This window comes from Mauremys mutica, chromosome 1 (assembly GCF_020497125.1).
Source record: "Mauremys mutica isolate MM-2020 ecotype Southern chromosome 1, ASM2049712v1, whole genome shotgun sequence".
NCBI lineage: Eukaryota > Metazoa > Chordata > Testudines > Geoemydidae > Mauremys > Mauremys mutica.
Window position 1 is genome coordinate 203,395,133 of NC_059072.1, and position 25,735 is coordinate 203,420,867.

A 25,735-nucleotide genomic window follows, 5' to 3' on the forward strand; every position below is an offset into this window, starting at 1 on the left:
CAGAAACTTGTTTGTTTTGGGTCAATTGAAACATTTGATTTTTTTCTTTTGATCTTTTTTCATTTTCTCACTCTAATTAGCTGACATTTCTAAACAATGTCATTTTGAAACTGAAAACCAGAATTTTTAGTTTTGAAATTGCCAAAATGAAATATTTTGACAATTTTAAATCTTTTCTGTGGCCTTTTTTTGAATAAGGAAATTTGTCAAACATGCCCCTGTTTTGTGATAAGTTTTGATTGAGACAAAATGGCATTTTTTGACAAAAATGAGATTGGTCAAAAGTTCCCAACCAGCTTTACACTGGAGATGCAGCGTTAGCCAAATGGTAATGAACTAATGCCAACTTTCATCTGCTGCAAATTGGCATTGAATAACACGCAATATGCGTGAGATGAATCATCACAAATTAGACCTAACGAAACAAAATGTATTTGCTGTTGCCTCTAGGGAGACTTGTTTTTCCTGTCTGTACAGTTTCTTTCTAATATGTCTTATGTTGATGACACATTCAGGAGTGTGGACACACGAGGCTGCAGACTTCCTGGAGTGTTGTGGCTTAATGCCATATCTTACTTTTGATTTGGGTGTTGCTGCTCTTCTGGTTCCTTACTCAGACTTTAATCCATAATTGCTACAGCACTGGATAATGAACATCGATCCGTATTCTGTAAGGCCAACATTTGCAAACTTGGGTATCTGACATTAGGCACTTTCTCATTTAGAGTTCTAAATAAGTGGCCTGATTTTTCTGAGGTGCAAAGCACCTGCAGTTCCCATTGACATCAGTATAGGTTGTGAGCTCAGCATGCCTGAAAATCAGGTCACTTACTTAGGCATCTACTGGATGCAGGTGTCTAACTAAAGGTGAAATTCTGGCCCCATTGAAGTGAATGACAAAACTCCCATTGACTTGAACAGGGTAAGAATTTCACACAGTGACATTGTCTCCTCCTGTGTAAGAGACCACATGTAGCTCCCCTGTCCCAGGAGCTTTGAGACTCACACTTCCTTCACCGGTTCCCCCTTGCTCCAGAGAGGAACTAATCTACTACTGGCTTACAACAGTAGTAGATTGCTTACTTCTGTGTGCCAGCTTAGGTGTTGCAGGGGTGGGAGCCAAAACTTCATCCATTCTCTGCTCACCTCTGTCCAGTCCCCTCTTGCCTGTGTGTACGTGTCGGGTGGGATAGAGGAATGACCCCATGCAGCCTGTTCTTCCCGGCAATGCACAGAGGCCAGCCAGGGGAGAAAGGCACTGCCTTACTCCTTGCTTAGCTGCATGGAGAAAATTAGTGACATATTTTTTCCCTTTTAGGCATCAAGTTTGAAAAGCTGATCCTTGTTTTCTGTAGACCCACTAACCTGGCTGATTCCCTCTTGTTGCTGTCACCTTAAACAGAGAAAATCCTTGTCCCCTGCTTTAACTGATACCTTTTAGCAGGTTTCAAATATCAGTGATCAGCACCATCAAACCAAGAGTGTGAGAGGAATATACTCTGCTAATATGAATACCAGGGGCGGCTCTAGCAATTTCGCCGCCCCAAGCACGGCGGCACGCCGCGGGGGGCACTCTGCTGGTCGCCGGTCCCGCAGCTCCAGTGGACCTCCTGCAGACGTGCCTGCGGAGGGTCCGCTGGTCCCGCGGCTCTGGTGGACCTCCCGCAGGCACACCTGCGGATGCTCCACCGGAGCCGCGGGACCAGCGGACCCTCCGCAGGCACGCTTGTGGGAGGTCCACCGGAGCCGCCTGCCGCCCTCCCGGCGACCGGCAGAGTGCTCCCCGCGGTATGCCGCCCCAAGCACGCGCTTGGCGTGCTGGGCCCTGGAGCCGTTCCTGATGAATACTGTATATAATTTGCATTAAAGGAGATGCACATTGGGTGGGGAAGGGGGGAAAGGGACAAGCATCCTTAAAATAACTTTTCCAATTAATTATTCCCCCATTTTAACCCCCAGCCACCTGAAAATGTAAAAATTCCTTGCAGACCTTAAAATTTGGAAGTCCCTGATTATTTTTCATGCCTGTAATTTTCAGCTGCAGATGGTTTAGTGCAGATTTTACTTTACCTCAGCGGAACAAAACACTTACTATACAATCTTCCTCAGGCAAATTGTCCCAGCGACTGCCTGAAAGCAATAGCCTCTGTCTCTGAAGGGATTTTGTTCAAACTTTCTAAAAGAATTCACCTTCAGGGTAGAGAGCAACTATGGAAAAATGAAGCCCCAAAGGTCAACGTTTTGCAATGTTTGAGCATGTGAAAACAGAGGGTTATAATGGAAACTATTTTGCAACTATAGTGATAATAGGTGTGACCAAGACCTACTATCGCATCTTCTTGTGAAGAAAAGCACTGTCTCTCAGTGTTTGCAGTGTTCTTTTTAGCCCTGTGGGTCCCAGGCAGGGCTGCCCGGAGGGGGGGGGCAAGTGGGGCAATTTGCCCCGGGCCCCTCAGGGGCCCCCATGAGAGTTTTTCGGGGCCCCTGGAGCAGGGTCCTTCGCTCGCTCCGGGGACCCCGGAAAAATCTCGCGGGGCCCGGGCCCCCGGAGCGTCTTCCGCTCTGGGTCTTGGGCGGCAATTTGGCGGCGGTGGGGGTCCTTCCGCTCCTTGAGGGGGTCATTTAAGGAACTGGGGCAAAAAATGTGTCTGGGGATTGGTCCTGCTTTGAGCAGGGGGTTGGACTAGATGACCTCCTGAGGTCCCTTCCAACCCTGATATTCTACGATTCTATGATTCTATGACCCGCCGCCGAAGTGCCCCGAAGACCTGCTGCGGGGGGTCCTTCCGCCCCGGGACCCGCTGCCGAAGTGCCGGGTCTTCAGCGGGAATTCGGCGGCGGGGGGCACCCGCCACTGAAGACCCCAGGCCCACTGAATCCTCTGGGCAGCCCTGGTCCCAGGATATTAGAGAGACGAGGTGGGCAAGGTAATGTCTTTTATTGGACCAACTTAATTAGAAGGAAGAATTTTTGTTTACCCCTTCTCAACCCTGAATTTAGCAGGACAAAGGATAATAGTTCTCTTTTCTTTAGATTATTTCTTAAGATTGAGTAATTTTAGCTACATCTGGAAATAAATGTATTCTGTGACCTTCCAAGGGCATTTCTTAACTTTTTCCATGGTAGAAATAAAAAGATCTCTCTGAGATAGTATTCCTAGAGATAATCGTACCAGATTTGAGGTGCAGGTTATGTGTACTCTTCTCTTTATTACCATCACTTCTTGGACTTTTCATAAAATTTCATAGGCACTATCAACCTCAATAGTTTTCTCAAGGCCCAGTTCTGAAACCTTTCTTAGTAATGTATTTGCAAAAACACAGATTTCATTTTCTTTGATTACAGTCGGATGATGAAGAACTCTCAAATGTTTATTCAAGACGCTATTTTCCAGGAATACAAATTTGGAATGCAATGAGGCACTGGTTTGGTTTGGGTTTTTTTAGTTCTATTTACAGAGAAAGAATCTAGTGTGTGGGCATTTGAAACTGATTGTACTAATTCCATGGTTTGGTGCTCAAATCCCCATGAGCCTGACACAACTCTATTGAATTCAATGGGAGAATTTCCATTGTTTCAGTGGATGTTGGGTCAGGTCCCATATTGCTAGTCCATGGAAACCATTTTCTAATTAAATTAATCCATTGTTTGCACTCATTTTCCAAAGCAGGGCTCCTTTGAACATCCTTGGATTGCAAAAGTGATAAAGGTATTTCTCAGTGTTTAGGATCACCAATCTGAAGCGATTTCCTTGTTTGAGAGGTAGATACAATGGCCTTGTGGGGAAGAAACCTCAATAGAAATTTTTCATTTTCAGCACCATTGCACAGAGCCTGACAGACCTGTATGAATCTTTTGGATCCTTCTGTTCCTGATCCAAGAGGAGGGAAAGAAGGGGCATGCATGAAGCGTCTGTGTAGGTTAGTATGTTACAAGCAGGTAGGGCAATTTGTTCCCCTGAAGCGATATTGTGTGTGTAATCAGCATAAGCTCACTTTGTCCTCCCACCTCAAAATACAGCAGATGGGCCAGTTAGTCACTCACCAGAAGAGTCTTGGGATGGGAAAGGGACATGTTTGACTTTCAGGCAAGTGAAGTGAATTTTGGCTGCTTTGAAGTTGCATGAACATATCAGGAAAAAAAAAAAACTTTCTTGAACCTGAGCCTTTTAAAATTTCCAGTTTGGGGCTTGAAGGCCGTTTGTATTTGAATTCCTGCGTCTAAATCTAGACCTTCAGTCTTGGTTCTGGGACACAATCAAAACTAGAAGGGTTTAATTTAACTGATTTAATTAAAATGAAGCCACAAATTCATAGGAACAGCTATCATCATGAGGTTACAGCCATCCTGTGAAATCTTTTGAGATTCCTGACATCATGAGCTGAAATATATCAATAGTTCTGTCATTTGAGACCAAAACTTCAGGATGTAGATACCTAACTTACAATGTCCATTTTGAAAAGCTTTTTTAAACTGGGTTTACAATGGAAGTTTTCAGGTAACTAACAAGAAATCACTTCTGTTGCTGCTCTGATAATGTGACCAATCAGGTGGAAAAACAAACAAATTCCTTACCATGCACTGATAAGAACCATCTCAGCAATAACTCACTTGGTGAAATAAAATTACTTGATAAAAAGGAAGGAATTTTCAAAGGCATTAGTTGGTGGGAGTAACTCTCCTCCCACTAAGGTCAATGGAAAATGTATCATCTACTTCAATGGGAGCAGAGTTAGGCCAGTGGTGGATGCTTTTGACAATCCCACCCAAATCTTTCAGTGTGAAGCTCTTCAAGTGGAAAAGAAGCCCATTCCAATTGTGTACTCTTACAGGCATGTCATTGCCAACTGTTAACCAGCGCCTGAGTCTCCCATCCCCATCTACACGAAGATACAGGCAAAGGAGGGCTTGTCTACACATACAAACTATCGCTTTAACTATACCACGGTACAATCCCCCTAGTGTGGACTTCTGTGACATTTTCAAAGAGATGACAAAGGCAAGATGAAAACACAAAAGTGGAGAGCAGTGACTACCAGGATAACATCTAAATGGGAGGGAGTGACACTGAAGAGGATGTCTTCTCGTTCAATACCTGATCCTGTACTATTGAATTCCATGGCAGCTTTACCACTGATTTCAGTGGAGCAGAAGTGGAGCCTCATTTCCTTTCATGGTCACATTGCCCACAACTGCACAAGAAACAGTGCATTTAGTTGAAACATGTGTCCTTGCTACCTCTTTATCTAACTTTATCAACAATGCAGTCATTAAGAAACAGATTTACCATTTTGATTAAAAATTAGATATAGTTACAAATAAAATCTCTGATCTCAGGAAAAGTATGCAAACAATACAAGGTTATTTAAAAACTATGAAAGAAAATATACTAAGGAGAGAGTACACAGTTGTCAATGAGGTTTTTTAAAAAGGGTAACTGACTGATGTACTGAAAAAGCAGTTTGACAAATTTCTAGTGATCTTTTGTAATCAAGCTTTATAGTTTGGAAAGCAATACATGAGTATTTGCAGAATAGAATGTCAGTAGGGATCTGGATTTGTAGGCTTTTCTAATTAGCCCAGGAATCTAAAAAGAAGTTTCCAGCTGGCATCTTTTTTCTTTTTTTAATTAAAACTATTGTTTGTAGAGTGCTGTGTGTATTTTCTTACCATTTTTTTAATGGGAATGGAAATCAGCTTTTTTTATGTCGATTTTACATATTAAATAACCAGGTCTTATTTAACTAGAGTGATTGATAAAAATGCATTTTGAGCTTAGTTCTTTGTGTGTGTGAAAAGTTGTTATTCTGAAAGGAATGTTTTTGGTTGTATTGGCTGTTCTCTCTACTATGTACTTCCTAACCAAACTATATTTTGAGGGGTTTGCAATGAGCTTACATTTTTTCCTTGACAATTCAGGGAAACTACTTGCCAATTTTTCAATCATTGTTTTATTGACCTAATGTTTTGACATTAAAAATGAAATTTTAAAAAGCCAATAATAAAATCAGAAACAATTATATTTTAGTGATTGAAGTGGAAACCCAACTGGTATTTTGTTTCTTTACATAAAGAAAACGTTAAAGATTCTGGAGTTTACTCTTTAGCTATAGATACAATCTCTAAGACAAAAAGCTGGAGTAACCACAGAACACAGAAAACCACAAGGACCAGATCTAGGATAGGCAGGACTCCCAGCCACTGAACCTCAACATTTTGTCGAAATTTTGTCAAGAGATTGACAAAATTAATTTAATATTATGAGGGAGAGCTTTTCTGTCTCTTAGGTATTTATATGGCCCCCATCACCACAGTATCAGAGGGCCTCACAATCTTTAATGTATTTATCCTCACAACACCCCTGTGAAGTAAAAAGTGCTGTTATCCCCATTTTACAGATGGAGAAGAAAGGCACAGGGAGACAAAGGGCCAGACTTGCAATGGTATTTAAGTGCCTAAAGATGCAGATAGATGCCTACTGGCATTTTCAAAGTCACCTATCTGAGATAGGCACTTAACTATTGATGTTGAATGGGAGTTAAGCATCTAACCTGCTCAGGAGCGATTGTAAATTCCACTAGGTACCCGCCTATATCTTTCAGCACCTAAATGGCTTTGTAAATCTGGCCCTACGTGACATTCCCAAGGTCATACAAGAATCCTTTGGTGGAACTGGGACTTGAACTCAATTATACTCTCCTTCAAACCACCAAATGGTAGAGGATAACAATGGTAAAATCATATCAAAATTTAGTTGTTGTTTTTTCTAAAAACGTATTTGATATTACATAGCTAGGATTTTTCCTCTAAGGTGCTCAGTAGTATCCCAAGAACTGTCCTCTTCAGCACAAGCAACTCTCAGGAGAATGAACCATACTGTGAGGTTAGCCTGACCAACTGATCTCTACCTACTTAGGTGGGTGTCTTAGGTGACATGTACGAGCTGAGTCAGTGGTTTCAGTCTACCAGCTCACCGAAAATAGCTCTAGCATTTCGAAAAGAACATCTTGTCTCTTGGAAACAATGCCTTCTGCTGCTCCAAGCTTTTGAGATGCACCATAAACTCGTTTTTTCTTCTCCCCAAATCCTTCAATAATAATTAGCTGTGGACCTCACCCAAACCCCTTGATTCAAATACCTCTGCAGGACATTTCGATCAGGATCCGAGCAGTGCAGAGTGGCTCCTATTTCTGGGCCAAAATCCTAGATCTGAATTCCCTCAAACTTTGGGGACGTTTTGGATCCAGACTCAGATATAATTTCAGGTCTGAACTTCATGGCTCAAGCACATCTATCATATTTAGGTGGCAGTAGCCTCTCTCTTCTTAGCCTCTTTCTTCCATTGCTTAACCCACCCAGTGACCCTGAAACTTCTAATTAATGCACATAATTAAAGATGTAAGAATTTTTTTATTTGTTAGGAAATAGAACTTAGAGATGCATTTTGGTCAAGATATGTTTCTGCACTTGTTTATGTTTATAAATTATAACACAACTTTTGCTACTTCCTATATATATTTACCTAGAGAAATTGTGCAATGAAATGTGTATCTTTATTTTTGTTTCAGAGGGACAGTAAAACATTTTTCTGACACATTTGTGATAGGGAAGAGCTAAAACTCAAATGTTCATTATGACTTTTGTTCCCCCTTTGGGATGCATGCAGACACATGTTGAACTGAACCTTGACTAAAACTTTTTTGCAAGTCTGAATTACCTGGAGCATTTTCTGCCTGAGATTTTTTTCTTCTTCTATCTCTTCCCTACTTGACTCTTTCCAAAAACAGTATAAGAGTTGGAAATACCACAAGAAAGTCAATTATTATCATTAGATTTCCTGCCCAAATTTATAGCTCCAAGAAGTACAGCTAAACAGCTGAACTTCTGGGATGTTATACTCTTCCCTATCATTGTTCTAAATGTGAGCCATAGTACTGAGGTACAGTAGAAGAGATTATATGCAATGTAAGTGGTTTAAGACAGGGACCTTATATTCACAATTCTCTGTAAAGGGTCTTGCATGCTATGGGCACTGCATATAATAAATTACGCAGAAAAAGCTACATTAAAAGAAAGGCATTTGAGTTGCAAAGTCAAGCACGGAAAAGTTGGGCAATGTCAGATTTATATTTACCTATAGACCCTTAATTCTGCCACTTTGTGCATTGAATGAGGCAGGTACCCTGTGGGAAAAATAGTAATGGATCATGTACTTAAAGACTGGATCATAGCACATATGTACAAAGGGGCTGAATAAGTATTCATAGGCAACTGTAAAACAGGCATTTCCTAATTTTCAAGTGCTTAACTCTGCAACCTTAACATAACTTTTTGCAAGTAATTTTCTAGGTTTTTAATAAAAAGGGAAAACGTAGAGATCTGTCATCATGCATTATTAACAGGGTGTGAACTGTGAACCTTCAGCACTGTAGTACAGACTACTGCCACTTGAGATCTGGGGCTAACTGCGTCAGTTAACAGCAGAAGAAGGCTCTTCTCTCAGAGGAAATCTGTTGCTGGTGCATGTTCTGGGTCCAAGGTGTGATTGAGGATGGAGCTCAGCCACCTCTGTCTCTCTTCCCACTCCTCTAGGAGTTGGAGGAACTGCTGTCCCATTTGATATCCACAGAGGGGGGCTAGGATGCTGAAACCATGTGCCAGGGCTGGTGAGGGCCCAGCCTGCCTCTCTTTCCACCCCCACTCCACCCTACCCACCATTATTCCTGGTTTGGCAGCTACCGGGCTTTCCCAGTGCAGTGTGTGCTGCATCGGTGACAGTGTGGGCCTGACACTTTTGAATATTCACATGCAGTTATTATGTTGGCAAGCTACCACCATTTTCCTGAGGAACACAAGTGAGAGCCGGGAAATAGCAATTTCAATCATTCATAGCTCAGCTAACCCTGAATGGAATTTCTCTAGCTCAAGGGCTTTATCCCTGCCCAGTTCCAAAGGCCTGCTGCAAATAACGGTGAAGTTACAGCATTTCAAAAAAAGGTCACTGGACTCCTCTTATAATGCAAGGCACTAGATAACCTAAATATAAGGGTTGCTACCAGCTCCATCTCTCATAATAATTAATAAAGGGACACTCAGTGCCACAGGTCTAAGGATTGGGGGAGGAGTGCATGTGTGAGTGCTGTGAAATTTGTTTGTCTTTGACAAAGAATAAAATCACATCTTACTTATTTTCTTCTAAATTTAAAACAGCTGTTGCCTGCTGGCACTGCCTAAATGCCTACATACTTGACCACATGAAGGCAGAATTCCAGGCCTCTATTTCCTATGGTTGCATATCAATGACACGATTGTTTGTTTACCAATGCCACTGTGGAAAAAAGAGCTTTCGCTTCTGCTAGTATATTTTCTTTGAAGTGAGATGGTTGTGATTTTGTTAGTAAAAAGCCATACTTAAAACACCTCTCGCACCTCAGCACCAAAGGGGGCAAGATTAACCTAGCATCAAGTGCACCATCAGAAGTCTCTATGATTACTTGTCTCAATGATCTGTTGCATTGGACCGGCTTGCTGTGACATAATTCCGTGAAGCCGTGCATCTGGGAGGATGTATGTCAGAGAACAATATCCCAGAGCCAGCAGATCAGTGTTTCCAGTGCTGTAATGTCTTCCCTTTCGTTTCTGCTTTTGGGATTTACTTCTGGGAATCCCATCAAACAAGAAAGTATTGCCTAAGGCACTTCAGAAGGGTTATGGATGGCAAAACACTTACACCACTCACTCTTCACATTCGGAGGCACCCAATTTTCCCCAAATCAAATCTGCACCACCTCGTTTTATTTTCTGCATCTGGTAAATAACAGAGGAAATGGCACACAGGAAAGCGCAGAATAAGTCATCAAAAAGAAACAGTGTCGTGGCTAACCAGCTTGGAAACATTAATGTTCAGGGATTTCAGCTATGACCATGGTTGTTATGGTTCAGTGTGCTAAAATAGTCCTGGTATAAATTCATTTCAGATGGGTTTCAGTCTCCTTTTTGCCAGAAGGAAGGGGATCATCAATAATGTTGACTTTTTTTTTTATCTCTATTTTCTTTTTTTCATGTGTGCAAAGCTTTGTGCTCCTATTTATTTCGGCAAGAAGGCCTTTGAGGGACTTTGCTCAGTGTGACTAAAGTTTCTTCAAAGATTAACTGACATTCTTTAAAAGTACATCAGTTTCCTTTTAAGCAGGTATTTGCTTACCACGTAACTGGGTGTTGAGTGCTATTGTAGTTATAAAGTTTGCTGGGCTCAGCTCTAGATTTCCTTAAGACATACTTCTGACATCATTGAATCTCCTCTCAGATTCCTTTCCCTCTCTCTCCGGTTTCCTCCTTCAGGTAATTCCAATTCAGACTCTTACCAACTTGTTTTTGACTGACAGTGAATTAAGGAAGACTTTTTAGGGGGATTGAGGGGGAGTGTTTAAAACATACATATGTGCTGTACCTAAAGGATACTCGTTCTTTTATAAACAGTTGTTTGACCTGTCATGACGATAACATCTAGTAAGGAATCTGAACATTGATCTTTCACAGGTAAGAAGTCATTGGTTTAAAAAAATTGCATACATGCTTAAGAGAGGTTTGAAAACTTTGTGTTTCAGGTAAAGCTTAATGAGTCCATTCTTGTCCTATTTTAACTATTTTAATAATGTATGGTTCCAGAAACTATCTGCAAAAGAAAATCTGCTTATTAGATCATGCCTGCATGTGAAAACTAGAACTACATAGCAGTTTACTGATGGTGCAGCAAAAGCTGTCATGTTTTATTCTACCTATTGATGCAGTATTCAAAACATTATGTTTACAATGTGTGTGTGAGGGGGGGAGGGATATTTTGGTCTGTTAGGGGATAATACAAGAGTTATCTTTGCAAGACTTTTCCTGTTATGGTGTTTTTCTGAAGACATTTTTAATGATTTTTGTTCTTTTAAATACCTGCTTTTGCTAATTTTCAGTCAGTTATTTCTCCTTTTTCAGTGGAGAAATCAGTTTTAGTTTCCACAGTGAGAAACTAGACCGAAACATTTTAAAATCTCTGGTGCATATCTGGATAAGAAAGGATTTGTAAGTTTTCTGTGGTAGGTATAAGGAATGTAAACAATTCTGACTTGGAGAGCATTATGCACTTTCCCCCCAGCTCCTGGATGGTGTCTTTATATTTCTTCCTTAAGTGTATAACGAGTCTGACTTACTGTCAGCAATCAGAATCTTAGATCTGAGCTGAAAATTCCTCATTAGTTCTGTTTAGCTTTGTACCTTCCCGCTATTATTTTTCCTGTATAATTTATGCTTTGACCATATTTATAGTTACATTACTTTTTCCATGTTATGTAGGTTATGAAAATGCAACAAAACTAGCTTTTCTACATGAACCATGGAAAATTATATTATCTTTATAACTTAACATTGTTTCTCCACTTTACTTTGCTTATATTTATAGGCATTTCTAGAGTCCTCTTCATCTTAGTATCTGAGTGCCCACCTTAAACCTCAACATATTTTGTTTTTTAATTCTGATTTGATATCACCACTCATGATTCCTTCTTTCAAAGCAGGGAGGTAGCAGGGACATTTTCAAAACAGAGAGCCGCTACAGAAATGCCTTTATTTTTCTCTGTTGTAAAATGTTGCTCTGGGCTTTCTGCACCCTCTGGTAACCAGGTTATGTAGGGAAGAAAGGCTCAAAATATAACTTTGTGCAGTTGGTTGTATATTACAGACTGGCATCACTGTTGCCAACTGGAGCATTGAGGAGATCAAAACTTCCAAAATAATTCCATGTGGGTAAATTAGGCATGGACTAGAGACAAAAACAGCAATAGATGACTTGGGCTTCACTCTTTCAACACTTCAGTCCCGTTACTTTCGATAGCCTTTCAAGTGAAAACAAATAGTGATTTTTACCCCGGCTGCTCATGCAAAATAAAAAAACAACCAAGTCATCAGCTTGTAGTGCTGATCGGAGCTGAAATTTGGGTTTGCACAGATTTTACAAAAAGTATTCTGACCCTTATTCTCTCTCCTGACACACACAACTAGCAGAGACCAGCTGTATTATTTGGGTACATGTAGAGACCAAAAAACCAAATGTAATCGTTTTGCACACTGAACTTCAGGACATTTTGAAATAAACTTGGATTCTTTTAGCTTCTACAAAAACTGGAGTGAATTGTGAGTTGATGGGTTTGTATTTAATTTGACGGGGGTTTGCGGTCAGGCAACCTTTATCTTATTGCCTGTAAAAATATACATGTAACTGGGGAAAACATTGACTGGACCCTCAAACAGTTAAATTCAAAATCTCTAATCTGAGTTGAATCCATTAAATGTCAAGTATTTGAAAGCTGCCTTCCTGCTGTGATGTCCCTAACTCACTGGCATGAAAGAGCATTCACGAGTTACTTGAATGAGTTACTACCGACTCCGGGATCACCTCAGCGTTTTGTATATCCATACTACTGATACGTTAAAAGGCTTGGAACTAAGACAAGAGTGTGCGCTATCGGAGTAAATGGCACAGTTGAAACAGACAGCACTCTTATAACTGTTGCATATGAGTTCAAAGTGAAAGGCCAAATCATTCTTTCGGTATCTAGACATGCATGGGATTCAATGCAATGCATACCAGCCCAAACCAGCTGATAAATTCTTCATATGGGAAAGGTAAGGAATATCAGCAGCATCGTTCCTTGCCCAGGAACATGTGAAAGTCCATTGCATGGACAGCGCATATTTTGAGGCTCACTAAGTTGGAGGACATGGCCAGATGGAAAGGGAGCAAAACTAGAAAGGGTGGCTCTACTTATCATCATCCCCCTAGTGGCCAATGGAAACTCTTGTGCAATTGCAGGGTCAGAGTTAGTTTCTGAAAAAATCAGCTCTGTTCATTTTTGCCCATCTCAGGGAGAATAGTTATGGTCCGGGGTGAAATCCTGACTCCAGGAAATCAATGGCAAAACTCCCATTGATTTCAGTGGGGCCATGATTACACCTCAGATGTGAAGTGGAGCAATGCTGCTGTTGGGTAGGCTGGGGCCAGGGAGTACAATGAAGGGGCAGGTGCTCCACTCAGATTTACTGAGTTCTGCAAGATGATAACCTGAGATGTTCCAGGGCCCACCAGACTGAGTGATGAGGTAAAGCCCATCCTCCCACCTGCATGATAATATGGAAATTCTGTGACTGTAAAGTCACGAAGTCTTAAGAATATCTTTTGCCTCCCTGTGCATTTCACCACGGGATGCCATATATTACACTGGTGCTCTGGGAACTACACTGGCATTCTTTGGATTTCTTTGTGGAGCTGAAGATGTTAATTTTGGCCTATGTAGCTCTAACTGGCTTAGGAGATGCCTACTTGAGAGACACCTCCCCCCTCCTTTGCCTATGCCACAACTGCTGCAGCTGAAACCTGCAGAGGTGCTCAAGCTGGAGCAAAGGAGTTGTGAGTGTGTTACTTTCCTGGAGGGTCCCTTAATTTAGGAATTTGCTCCCCACTTGGTTCAAAATAGCCCAATTTGTTGACCTTCAAGACATGCTACAAAGTTCTTTTCTCCCTCTGGCTTTTAGGGAGGGATGGGGGACACCTGAGGATTAGCAGCTGAGAAGGGTGAGATATTTCACCTGTTTTGTTTTTTTTAAAGCTTGGCTGGTTTACTTTTGTTATGTAGCAAGGATTGGCAGCTGGACTTGCTGTATGCCTGGTGTTTTTAAATAAGTGTAAAAGGTAGACAGAGCTTTGGCTAGGCAGCTTTAAACTTTCTTTATAAATCAAAAGTGGTAAAGTACAGTAAGTTTTGATCAGCAGTGGCACACTGCTCTGACCTGGTTAGATTCAATTTGTTTCCACCGCTTCAACTCAAGTGCTTCATACTAGATTAAATCACAGCTTGTTCCTCTTCTCTAGTGTCATAGATTTCAAGGCCAGAAGGGACCATTGTGATCATCTAGTCTGACCTCCTGTATGGCACTAGACATAGAAATTCCCCGAAATAATTCTTATAGTGGAGCTTTTACAAAACATCCAGTTTCTCAAGTCTTATTTTCATCTACACTTTTTTTTAAATCTGAACTTAACTTTTTATTAAGGATATTTAATAATAAAGATTATCTGTTGAAACAATGAGTGTAATTTGTAATGGACCAATGTACAACACAACACATTTCATTCAATGCATGCCGTTAAAAATGCTGTATGTTTTGCTTTTCTGACTTAAAAGTGGATTAGAGTGAGCTGATGGAAAAAAATATGGGAAAAAATCACAAATATTTCATCAAACTTTCTCCCCTTTTTCCATCACAAAATTGGACAATCTCATAAAAAATAAATTTTCGAATCTTTCAACCAGCTCTGTTGTTAATAGATAACTTTGTGGACAATAGTTAAAGTTCTTTCAAAGGCATAATTCATCATATCAAGATAAATTGATAATGGGAGATAAAGGCAAATGTAGTCATGGCAGAGCTATGGATATTGTACCTAAGGTCGGTTGAACATTTTTCATCAAAACTGTTTTCTTACCAAAACTGATTGGGTTTTTTGTTTCTTTTTTGGGGGTCGGGGTCAATAAGTTGACATTTTCTGTGGAAAATTTCAATGAAAATTAAATTGTATTTGTTTTTGTTGACATTTTCCATGAACCCTCCCCTCAATTTTCTGACAAGCTCTGATTATAATGCATCACTGCCTGGTCCCACTCCCAGAATCTTCACTCTTCCTCTCAGCTGGTGAATCCAATGTCATTCTCTAGCCCCAGAAAACAGTCCTTACTTCCCTGCTGCCTTAGCCACCTGCAGCCATCCTCAAAAGCATCTCCCTAACTTCCCAGATGCTAAATCTATTAACAAACCCCCACCTCCCCAAAAAAACATGCCACAAAACTACAAAAGGAGCAGTGTATGAAAAAAAATGAGAAATAATGAAAGAAAAGCCAATGTGATTTCTGTTATTTTCGTGGAAATGTGAGTCAGATTGTTCCTCATATAAATAAGGCCCTGGCCCTGGTGTATGTGTGGTTATGCATAGATGTTCTAGGACATGTGTAATTCTCATTCATTTTCTTAGGAAGAAATTAACTGAGGCACCATTTGCATAATATTTCATGCAGTGAATTGAGTGAAAACAGGGAACTGGGTGATTCAAGAAATTAATATTTGATCAGGAAACTTTTGATTTAATATCTGGCAGCTGTTTAGTGGCCCATCTGGAACATGTCCTTGGCCTCAGACCAGTTCCTGGTATACTGATGTTACCTCATAAAAACCACTGCCACCACACTGGTCCTCTTTGGCAGTCTCACAAGAGAGTCAAAGACTGAAATGGCACAGCATGTGATGTGCTGCTTCACCAGTAAAAGTGGAAGAACATAGAGCTTTCACTGCCATTGTTATCTGTACACTACGGATAAACAATTTTCTTCAGCCTGATTTTTTCATTCCCATCAAGGTCCCTTTACACTGCCAGAGTGGTGTAAAGAGATCTTGTTGCAAGTGAGAATCAGGCCCTTTGCCTCCACTGAGATCCCTTGGATAGAATTCATGAGCACTAAACTCAACTTCAGATAAATTAAAAGGCAAACACAATAGTGCAGTTGTGCTTACTATGCGTACTTCCCCCCCAATAGTTTGTCTTATTTTTCTTCATATCCTTGCTTTTCTTGAACTAACTCTACCAACATACTTAAAGCTACACAATTCCCTTCCCTTGTGCATCTCCCATACACAATAGTGTGAGCGCCACTACAGGATTCGAGGGTATGTGGCCCTTTGAGTTCATCCCTTTCCAGGAGTGTTGTTGCAATTGAAGAATGTACTGCAGGGTAAATCTGGATTTCCTGAAACAGAAAATTTGCCCTTTGGTCTTGATTTATTTCTTTCCAATATAAAATAGACAAGTTGTGACTTGACTTTTAAGTCTTCAAAATAACGTTTGCATTAATTTTGCAACACCATATTCAGTGCTCCCGTGTGATGGAGAACTGGAAATACTACCCTGATGCCATTTGACTGTGTTTGTCCTTTAGTGGAGAGCAGAAAACAGTTCAGTGGAGCAGTCCCAATGATGTATCCTCCTAGAGTATCCTGTAACGGAGTTTTGGTTTTGCTGAGTGTAGTCACGATTTTGTAGACTTACAGTTTTAAGAGTGGTTCTCTGTAGATTTTAAAGAACACATTTCTCTTGGAATGCTTCTGAGTAATGGCTAGAAAACAAAACAAAAAACAAAACAAACTGTTTACTTCTAGATACATTAGACAGTCTTATGAAACTAGTTAATCATTTTAAGCTGTTACAGTAACTTTCACTGTTCAAGGGTGAAAGTGCCGCAGAGGGCAATAACCTCTGAAAACATCAGTTAAAGTACATTGCTTAAAAGCACAGGCTGTCGGAGCTGAAATGTTAACATGGGAATATATAAAAAAGGCTTGAACAACAGACAGACAACTGTTTCTCAGGCTTAGAAAACAGTGGACCTGATTTTCAGAATCTGCTGAGTATCCAGAACTCAGGTTGAAATCAGTGAGACTTGTAGGTGATCAGTAACTTTGAAAATCTTAAGATGAAAAGCAAAGACAGACAACGCAGAGCAGCATCTGTCAGAGGCTTGTGATGACAGTGCTTGGCTTTAATTTTGTCTCTTTTTCTTATTGCTTATTGGCTAATTCTCAGTGAATGCAAATGTCACTAAGGCCTTGTCTACACTACAAGACTATTTCGAATCAACTTAGTTCGAATTTGTGGATTCGACCTTATGAAGTCGAATTTGTGTATCCATACTAAATACACTAATTCGAATTTCTGAGTCCACATTCACGGGGCCAGCGTCGACTTTGGAAGCGGTGCACTGTGGGAAGCTATCCCACAGTTCCCGCACTCCCCGCTGCCCATTGGAATGCTGGGTAGAGCTCGCAATGCCTGCTGGGGGAAAAATGTGTCGAGGGTGGTTTTGGGTAACTGTCATCATTCAACCGTCACTCACAAACGCCCTCCCTCCCTGAAAGCGCCGGCGGGAAATCTGTTCGCGCACTTTTCTGGTCGGTTACAGCGCGGACGCCACAGCACTGCGAGCATGGAGCCCGCTGCGATCATCGCTGCACTTATGGCCGTTGTCAACTCCTCGCACCTTATCGTCCACCTGTGCAACAGTCAGCTACTGAGAAATCGGGCGAGGAGGCTCCGGCAGCGCGGTGAGGAGAGTGGCGCAGACCTCTCACAAAGCAGGGTACGCCGGGCAGTGGAGATCATGGTGGCAATGGGTCAAGTTCATGGTGTGGAACGGCGATTCTGGGCCCGGGAAACAAGCACGGACTGGTGGGACCGCATAGTGCTGCAGGTCTGGGATGACACAGAGTGGCTGCGAAACTTCAGGATGCGTAAGGGCACTTTCCTTGAACTCTGTGACTTGCTGGCCCCTGCCCTGAAGCGCCAGGACACCCGGATGCGAGCAGCCCTGAGTGTGCAGAAGCGAGTGGCCATAGCCCTCTGGAAACTTGCCACGCCAGACAGCTACCGGTCAGTAGCGAACCACTTTGGCGTGGGCAAATCTACCGTGGGGGTTGCTGTGATGCAAGTAGCCCACGCAATCGTTGAGCAACTGCTCTCAAAGGTAGTGAACCTGGGAAACGTTCAGGTCATCATAGACGGCTTCGCCGCGATGGGATTCCCAAACTGCGGTGGGGCTATAGATGGGACTCACATCCCTATCCTGGCACCGGCCCACCAGGCCAGCGAGTACATTAACCGAAAGGGCTACTTTTCCATGGTGCTGCAAGGACTAGTGGACCATAGGGGACGTTTTACCAACATCAACGTCGGTGGGCGGGCAAGGTTCATGACGCGCGTGTGTTCAGGAGCTCTGGTCTCTTTAGACTCCTCCAGGCAGGTACTTTCTTCCCGGACCACAAAATAACGGTTGGGGATGTGCAGATGCCTACAGTGATCCTCGGGGACCCAGCCTACCCGCTAATGCCCTGGCTCATGAAGCCCTATACAGGCGCCCTGGACAGTGAGAAGGAACTCTTCAACTACCGGCTAAGCAAGTGCAGAATGGTGGTGGAGTGTGCTTTCGGACGTCTCAAGGGGAGATGGCGGAGCTTACTCACTCGCTCGGACATCAGCGAAAAGAATATCCCCGTAGTTATTGCTGCTTGCTGTGTGCTGCACAATCTGTGTGAGAGCAAGGGCGAGGCCTTTTTGTCCGGATGGGAGGTTGAGGCAAATCGCCTGGCTGCAGTTTACGCTCAGCCAGACACCCGTGCCGAGAGAATATCCCAGCGGGAAGCGCTCTGTATCCGGGAGGCTTTGAAAGCAAGTTTCCTCGGAGATCAGGGTAACCTATGACTCTCCACTTGCTTTCAAGAGAAACTGACCCTGGGCCTGTGTCAGTTTGTGTCGATTTGGATCTGCGGCTACATGCCTTGTTCTCCAAGTTTCCCCCACTTCCAAAGCACGTTTTTAAGCAAAGTAATTGTTACACTCATTATTAATAAATCTTTCTTTTACTTTGCATTTCTGTTCTGGTGTTGAGACATGGACGCATACTGTGCTGGGCACGGTGTGCACTGACGTACAGACCGCTTCCTCCATAGAGGACTGACATCCTCCTGCTCCTACATAGGTCTCTGGGGTGGGGGACGGATGACAGTGGTTCTGCATGAAGGGGAGGGTTTGCAGGAAGGGGCGAGTGGTGCCTTCTTTGCATAGGGGTTTGGATGACGGCAGTGGGCTGCGGGTTTCTGCGTGGGAAGGGGTGATGGGTGTGGGAGAAGGGTGACTATCTGTCCGTGGATGAGGGCTCTGGTTGGGGCTCAGGGCAGCGGATAGGCTCGTGGATCCGTTGCAAGTGCATCGTAAGGGCAGCCTGCCTTCACAGTAATGGCGTGACAGGCGCTAGGACCCTGGACAATTATACACATTACGAAATGAACAGGGGCAGCATACACAACACAGAATGACCCTGGTGCCTACTGACTGCAGTGTGTGTGTGCCCCGCAGTTGATCCTTTCCCCAAGTCTGTACCCTGGTACTGTAGGCTATACCGTGCAAGTATGAAACCCCTGTCCACCCCATACACCGAAAAATCCTCTGACAGGAAAGACATGACGGAAACAGTGATTAACAGCAAACAGCTTTTATTAATCTAATAAACAGTGGGGGGATGAACCTTGGATTTGGGACTGGCTGAGCCTATAAGGGAAGCACTTCTACAAATTTCTAACGTGAGAAGTGCGGGGTACACGGCCGCTCTGCTCTGGTTCAGTGACAGTTCTCACGTCCTCTACCACCCCTCCGTCTTGTACTTTTGGGTGAGGGGGGCCAGGACTTCTTGGCTGGTGAGGGCGATTGCAGAGACACTGCAGGGGGGCCCTGTCCTCCAGCCTGTGGTCCTGCAGGACATCAACAAGGCGACGAAGCGTGTCCGTTTGTTCCTTCATGAGACCAAGTAGCGTTTGGGTGGTCTGCTGGTCTTCCTGCCGCCACCTATCCTCACGTTCCATGAGTGTGCGATGCTGCTCACATAGGGTCTCCCTCCAGTGTTTCTGCTCTGCAGCCTCTGCTCGGGAGCAGACCATCAGTTCAGCGAACATGTCGTCCCTAGTCTTCTTCTTTCGCCGTCTAATCATTGCCAGTCTCTGCGAGGGGGATGCCTGGGCAGTCCGGGAAGGACCCGAAGCTGTGTGATGGGGAAAGTTAGTGATTTCCTTGTACAGATACATTTTCGCGAACAGTGAACACCGTCTAGTCAATTTCCATGAAGAAGACCGTACCGGACAACAAGTGTCACGTGGTCTCCAGAGAAGCACAACATTTTGGCCTACGCTCTGATTGGCTGCGCCATTGCACAGGAGAGCGGAGAAGTCGGGAGAGAGAGCAGAATCCCTCTAGCAGAGAGTCCTGGTAAGCCTTACAGTACATTATGCTTATCAGTTAACGGATAGCTGTGCCGTCGTGCTAACGGCAATCTGGAAATCAGATACTATGACCCTTTTGCAGCCACTCCCGACACTGCAGGGGAAAGATCAATGTATGCTTTTCCTGTGTGGCCTACAGCACATGGCTGCTAAGCGCGGGGCTTTGTTATGCAAAGTATAAGTAAACCATTAAGAACAGTAACTATTCGCTAATTGCCCTAATTAGATGCAGCACTTCAGTAACGAGATTACCCTGAGGCGTGTCTCTCGAGTGCAGAAAGAAAGGATGTTAAGGGAAGCACTTCACCGACCGGGACCCTACGCGGCCATGCTGGTAGAGGCGATGGTTCCCCTGTATCTGAGGATGTCGTGGCGTGGAAGAGTGAGCTTCACCGGAGGACCAAATAGGGCACCTCTTCCTCGAAACCTCCTGCGGAGGGTATTTGAGGAACTGTTTGAAGCATTTGTGGAATTGTCCATGGAGGACTATTGTTCCATCCCAATCTGTGTAGACCTACTGTTCGTTTAGTTTCCCTTTAAAAAGTTTTAGATATAGTATTTATAGATAGAATTTATATTTTTGGTATACATGTTTTCGAGCAAATAAATATTTTCTTGTTTATACGACTTACCGCCTGATCCTTCCCCTGACTCTGAGTCCGGGTTCACGGCCGGTGAGGGTTGGTAGGGGATCTCTGTGAGGGTGAGGAACAGATCCTGGCTGTCAGGGAAAGCGGCATTGTGTTCGCTGTCGCCTGCGCCTTCCTCCACGGACCCTTCGTCGTCTTGCCCATCGGCGAACATCGAGTAGGAACTGTCCTGGCTCACTATGCCATCCACTGAGTCCACGGTCAGTGGTGGGACAGTGGTGGCAGACCCACCGAGAATGGCATGCAGTGCCTCGTAGAAGCGGCATGTCTGGGGCTGTGCTCCGGAGCGTCCGTTTGCCGCTCTGACTTTTTGATAGCCTTGCCTCAGGTCCTTGACTTTCACGCGGCACTGCATCGCATCCCGGCTGTATCCTTTCTGTGTCATGGCTTGGGAGACCTTCTCGAAGGTCTTTGCATTACGCTTGTTGGAGCGCAGCTCCGACAGCACAGACTCCTCGCCCCACACAGCGATCAGATCCTGGACTTCCCGGTCTGTCCATGCTGGGGATCTCTTTCTATTCTTGCATTGGGCTGACTCCTCTGCTGGAGAGCTCTGCATCGTTGCAGGTGCTGCGGAGCTCGCCCCGATGTCCAGCCAGGACGTCAGATTCAAAGTGCCCAGACAGGAAAATGAATTCAAATTTTCCCGGGTCATTTCCTGTGTGGCTGGTCAGAGAATCCAAGCTCCGACTGCTGTCCAGAGCGTCAACAGAGTGGTGCACTGTGGGATAGCTCCCGGAGCTACTAAGTTCGATTTGCATCCACACCTAGCCTAATTCGAGCTAGCAAGTGCGAATTTAGCGTTACTCCACCTGTCGGGGTGGAGTACCAAATTCGAACTAAGGAGCCCCCTAGTTCGAATTAAATGGCTTCCTGGTGTGGACGGTTGAGCGATTAGTTCGAATTAACGCTGCTAAATTCGATTTAAGATCCTAGTGTAGACCAGGCCTAAGAAGCAATGATAGAATTAAGAAACAAATATCATTTTGGGAGATCTAAGTGATGTTACAAAAGATGTAGGGCTGATAGTGGACAGGGAACTGGATGAGTTTGCAATGAAATGTGCAACTGAAAACAGCCAATACCAGTTTTGGAGTTGCATACATGTAGAATCATAGAAATAAGGGCTGGAAGGGACCTTGAGAAGTCATTAAATCTACCTGCTCTGTGCAGAAGGAGGTCAAAGTAAATGTAGGCCATACCCAACACGTATTTGTCCAACCTGTCTTTAGAAACCTCCAGTGATGGAGATTCCACAACCTACCTTGGAAGCCTCTTCCAGAGCTTAACTATCCTCAGATTGAGAAAGTTTTTCCTAATACCTAATCTAAATCTCCCTTGCTGAAGATTAAGCCCATTGCTTCATGTCCTATCTCCGGTAGACACAGAGAAAAAATTGATCACAGTCTTTTGCAGATGTAGAGCACTGGGAGTTAAACCAGCCTTTGGAGACAGCAGCAGGAAAAACGCTGCCATGTGTTTACAGATTCAAGCACACTGGTGTGGCCACATTAGCAGCTCTTGCAATGCTACAGAGAGCAGTGCATTGTGGTAGCTATCTCAGCGTGCAAGTGTCTGCAACACGCTTTTCAATGGGGGTGTGGAGTGTGACAGGGAATGTGTTCTCTGTATGTGGAGGGAGAGACAGTGTGTTTTGGGGTGCTGAGAGTATGTCAGCATGCTGTCTTGTAAGTTCAGACAGCAGCAGACCATCCTCCCCCGGTCTCTCTCTCTCACACATACACTCACAGCAGCAGCATTCCACAGTAATGGTTACTTTGTCCCAGAGCAGATAAGCATGTCCACTGTCAGAAACGGAGCTTTGAAAGCGGATATCCGCATTCCTACAATCGATTCCAAAACAATGACAAGAGTGGACCCTTGACTTCAAGGGATTATGGGACATTTCTGGAGGCCAATAACAGCGCAGTAATGCAACAGCTCGTTCACACTGATGCCTGGGTGTTTCAGCCTGGGCACAGCAAGCGTTATGTTTCTCGTGGAGGTGGATTACCAGGAGTGCTCCAGCTGCAGAGTCCGGACGCTCTACATGCCCTGCCAGTGTGGACGTGTCAGGAGTTAGGGCACCTGAGGCTGCTTTAATGAGCTCTAACTTGCAAGTGTAGCCAAGCCCTAGATCTCATCATGGATTAGGGAGCTGCGAGACCTATACAGCATTAGATTTGTGAGACCACACTTTGGTAGCGGATGGAGCTAGATGGTTTAACAGGTCTTTTTCATCCCTTATTTCTATGACTCTTTGGTCCTGAAAGTCCATCTGAATTATTCAGGCTGGTCTTGCTGTCTGTTACTCTGTGTTAGTGCCAACACTGGTTTGCTTTTTTTGCATTCTTCCCAGTGATGTAAGTTATGCATCAGTAAGTCAGTACAAGAGAGTCTAAGGTGGTACAGTTTACATGAAGAGGAGATGGAAGAAGGGGTGAACTGGGGCAGGAAAAGCATAAGATACATCCCCACACCTTATCTTATATTTTCAGTTAGTTGTTTTCCTGTTACATCCCTCTCTTCTGCCTCCTCTGTGCGTAACTTACACATATATAAGTTAAACTCATGGATGTGAAGGCCAGAAGAAACTTTTAGATGATCTAGGTTGACGTCCTATAGGAGCCCTATCTCTATCCACCTGAAGGGGCTTCTGTGGGATTTGAAGGTGGGTCCTTTGTCTTCATGAGCAATACACATACCTCCAAACTACTAAGCCACTTCTAATCTATATCAGCTCTGAATGTGGTCCATAATTTGAATGTATTATTTATACAGTGCTGAAGTCAAAGACCAGAATCCCTGCCCTGAAGAACTTCAGATCTAACACCACAAGTGGAATACGATACAGTACAAACAAGAGATACAGGTACTCTATAGGCAAACATAGGGTGGCATGTAGCTACTATAGCTGGAATACTTCATCAAACCAGATGTGTTTTGAGAAGTTGTTCTGAAAGCAGCCAGAGATGGGATTTTACATATGTTAATTGGGAGGCTGTTCCAGGCACATGGAGTGGTAGGAGAGAAATCTCAGGGTGATATATCAGCAAAGGAGACAATAGGAGCAGTCAGAAGTGACTCAGAAGAAGTGGGAGGCCAGGTAGGAGTGGATGAAGGCAGAGTTATGGGAAACTTTGAAGGTGAGCTATGCCAGGGCCGCCCAGAGGCTGGGGGCAAGTGGGGCAATTTGCCCCAGGCCCCGGGCCCTGCAGGGCCCCCCACGAGAATATAGTATTCTAGAGTATTGCAACTTTTTCTTATGGATGGGGCCCCCAAAATTGCTTTGCCCCAGCCCCCCTGAATCCGCTGGGCTACCCTGAGCTATGCTTTTGTGCAGTAATGGAAGGGAAGGCTGTGCAAGCACTGAGGAAAGAGGCAGTCATGGTCAGAATAATGGGAAAGAAAAATTATCTTTGCAGGAGCCCTTTGGATGGCTAGGCCATAAGGTAGAGGAGAAGGGCCGAGAACACATGGTTGCAGAAGGCAAGTTAGAAAACACCTAGCTAATGAACCAGAGTTTGGCAGTGGGTTCACAGAGGAAGGGATGGATTTTGGCTCTGTTGTAGTGTCTAGCTGCCAACAGAAAGGGAGAAGTTTCACTCGTTTAATGAATGAAGCAAAGGATGCTGTATCACACAGAAAATGTTCCTTTTGTAACTCATGGGTTTCCCAGGGGTGCCACTTTGCTAACACAGGGACAAATGAAGGCCTCTGGATTGATGTTATATTTGCATCAAGATGACACAATGTTGTATCATTTGCATAATCCATAATGGAAACACAGTGCTCTGTGCCTCTTTGGAGTGTGAAGACTGGATCTGTCTTTAATCCATCACTGTGGTTACAAACAGATTCCGCTGAAATACACTACTGCAAATTAATGCTCATGGGTCTTTTTTAGTTATTTTTTTTATCATCTATCACCAAGAGTAGGTGACTCATAGTGTGCTATGTAGTAAAAACACGAAAATATTTCCTTACATTTATTGATTTGTAATAGTATGTAGTATTTTAGCCTACAGTACCTCTCAACTAAAGCTTCCGAACTCCTTGTTAGATTCACTTCTCTTTAACAATTGATGATAGAAGAGCTACCTTTATATAAGATTATCAGTCAGTGAGATTACATATGGCTGTTTACTAGGGCTGATCAAAAAAAAAAGGGATTTCAATTAAACAAAATCTTTCATTAAAAGTGCCTGATTTTGATGGAAAATGTACATTTTTCATCCAAAACCAGACACCTGGAAACCAAAATGTTTTCAGTTGAAATCTGAAACATTTTGATTCAGGAAGTGCTGCTGTGTGTCTCATGGTGAGGATGTGGTTTGGTTTTCTCATGACCCCATTCTTCTCTATGGACCAGGACTCCTATGATGCACCACTTCCCCTCCCCAAGAAGGGAGACCAAAAAGCCTGGCCTATACAAGAGAACAGAAATGAGGCATTCAGACTACAACTCCTTTGAGTCACTGCAGTAGCATTTCTGATGAGAAAACTGAAAAGTTATAATTTGTTTTCATTGAAAATTTCAGCAGAAAAACCCCCACTTTCCAACCAGCTCTCATGTTTAAATTTAAATGTTTCTCTGTTCTCTTCTGTGATACACATTATGAAGCCATTAAAAGCCTGATAAGTTATCCTTGTCAACCAAACACCTAGTAGTGACATAATAAGGTAGTTGGGGAAGGGTCATATTTGCTATTCTGGTAAAGCAGATGACTTGGAAAACATCAAAGTGTAACTTATGACCTTCTTGGCATCTGGAAAAGTTAAGACAAAAATAATTTAATATAATTACTCAAGTTGTTGAATTTTGTAGAGTTTTAAGAATAAATTTGGGGAGCTCTGAGAAAAGAACAAACCTATGTCTCAGCAGAACATGAAAGAAATATCCAGTTTAATTCTTCAGTGATCAAAGCTAGACTTTCTCAAGTTCCCTAGTGCATAAGATCATTGAACTTTTGAGCTGAGACAGGATCATAAAGAAACAATAATAAAGATAAGATGGAGTGTAAATAAACAAGCAATACAACCTCCCTTCAGTGAAGTTATAGATATGCTGACTTTGAAAAACAGGCTGGTATTTATCTTGTTGGGAATGTACCATTGTTCTCTGAAGTATGTTGCAGGGCAGCATAGCACAGATTTTACAAGGATTTCCT

At 43.3% G+C, this 25,735-nt stretch overlaps 1 protein-coding gene across 3 annotated transcripts in view; it reads left to right on the forward strand.

Moving 5' to 3' along the window:
- The first annotated feature begins 10,202 nt into the window (after window positions 1–10,202).
- Window positions 10,203–25,735, forward strand: part of KCNJ15 (potassium inwardly rectifying channel subfamily J member 15) — a 35,903-nt gene continuing 20,370 nt past the window's right edge. For 2 of the 3 annotated variants that reach the window (XM_045013647.1, XM_045013636.1), the window contains exons 1-2: window positions 10,203–10,341; window positions 10,480–10,539. The gene's annotated coding sequence lies outside the window, so the exon portion shown is untranslated. The remainder of the gene's footprint in view (window positions 10,342–10,479; window positions 10,540–25,735) is intronic. The other variant, XM_045013656.1, reaches the window with a different exon arrangement.